Raw genomic sequence first — 1,742 nt, 5'->3', positions numbered from 1 at the left:
GAGAGAGAGAGTAAGTCAGAGTGAGAGAGAATAAAACAAGATAATGAGAGCGAGAGAGGTAGAGGAGAAGCGAGAGAGAGAGAGAGAGAGAGAGAGAGAGAGAGAGAGAGAACAAGAAGAAGAAGAAGAAGAAGAGGAGGAGGAGGAGAGTCAGAGAGAACAGCTAGAGAATGAGAACGAGATTAAGAGTAGGGGAGAGCGAAAATAAGCGCGCGCGAGAAAGTGAGTGCATGCGTGAGTGCGTGAGAGAGCGCGCGCGAACGAGAAAGAGAGAAAGAGTGAGAGAGAGAGAGAAAGGTGAAAGAGAGAGAGAGAGAGAGAGAGAGAGAGAGAGGGAAAGAGAGAGAGAGGGAAAGAGAGAGAGAAAGGTGTGTGAGAGAGAGAGAGAGAGAGAGAGAGAGAGAGAGAGAGAGAGAGAGAGATAGAGGAGATAGTCTAGTAGGATACTGCAGTTGGACCGTCGTTGTAACGGGGCATGTTCCCCCTGGCTTATCCTTGCACTCGTCATGCGCACGCACGCACGCACGCACGCACGAACGCACGCACGCACGCACGCACGCACGCACGCATGCACGCAGTCGCGCACACTAACAAGCGCGGCAAAATTTTCTCTTCGATATTTCTTTCGTAATTTTGTAATCACTGTTATTAACGATGTATTAATGTGCTCAGAAAAGTCACAGTATGGTTAGTATATATGCCGAAAAGCCTTCATGTCTGTTGTCTTGCCTTCCTGCCTGTTGTGTACAAAGCAAAAGCGATCCCCTTTTATTAGTGTTCATGTGTTCATCTTCAGATTAATGGTCTGAACTTTTAAAATTATACCCCATTATATCTTACATCGTATTTTACCGTTTTTCGATAAATTCGAACACTATAACTCGATAAGTTCGGTCCTGGCAACTAGTTAAATGACCCCTCGATTGCCACGTTTCGTATATGTGTCAAACTTTATATCAGAATTTTTGTATATAGGCCTATCATATAGTTACATATTTGATAGATAGAACTATATAAGTTCAACATTATCTTCGGTGCTGCAGTGTGATTGGTTGATAGAGTGCATGCTTTAAATACTAATCTCCATATTGAGTATATGAGATTGCGCGTAAAATAAAAAAAACCCACCCCGTATTAGAAACGACCTCTTTTGTACACAACTAAAATATCTTTGCCACAATTGTTAATAACTTATTGAGTAAGATCATGAATGCGTTTGTGCTCCGCGGTCACAAATGTAGTAAATGCTGTAATATATAGAATTCTAATATCACAGAGTGTTTATTGCCATAATTGAAATCGCAAATAAAGTAAAGAGTGCAGCGATTGAAACACAGTTTGAACACGTGTTTGCACGTGACAACGAACAGACAGCATAGTACGTACTACGTAGAAGTAGCTATATTGCACAATAAACTATAATCTAGCCCAGATCGAGGCGTGTGTTGTCTGTGCATGTATGGCGGTATGAGACGTTTTGTTTAGCTCAACTGTCGAAGGATTATATATACATATATATATATATATATATATATATATACGCATACACGTAGTATATGTTTACTGTGCGTATACCCGAGTTAGCACGAACCGCATTTATGAAAATCGGTATATTAATTTGTCCATTTACAGTTTATGTAGGCTACATCGCTATTAAGTGATTAAGCGAACATAAAATATAGAGCCTTCATGGTCACACGACGATAGACAATTATACAAATAGATTTGATATATATATATAA

At 40.3% G+C, this 1,742-nt stretch overlaps 1 protein-coding gene across 1 annotated transcript in view; it reads left to right on the top strand.

Moving 5' to 3' along the window:
- LOC106808781 (reelin-like) overlaps positions 1-1,742 on the top strand; it is a 50,271-nt gene that overhangs the window by 36,548 nt on the left and 11,981 nt on the right. The window lies entirely within an intron of this gene.

The sequence above is a fragment of the Priapulus caudatus genome, unplaced genomic scaffold (assembly GCF_000485595.1).
Source record: "Priapulus caudatus unplaced genomic scaffold, Priapulus_caudatus-5.0.1 Scaffold304, whole genome shotgun sequence".
NCBI lineage: Eukaryota > Metazoa > Priapulida > Priapulimorpha > Priapulimorphida > Priapulidae > Priapulus > Priapulus caudatus.
Note: the sequence above shows the minus strand (reverse complement) of the source record. Positions and strands in the feature narration are given on the sequence as shown.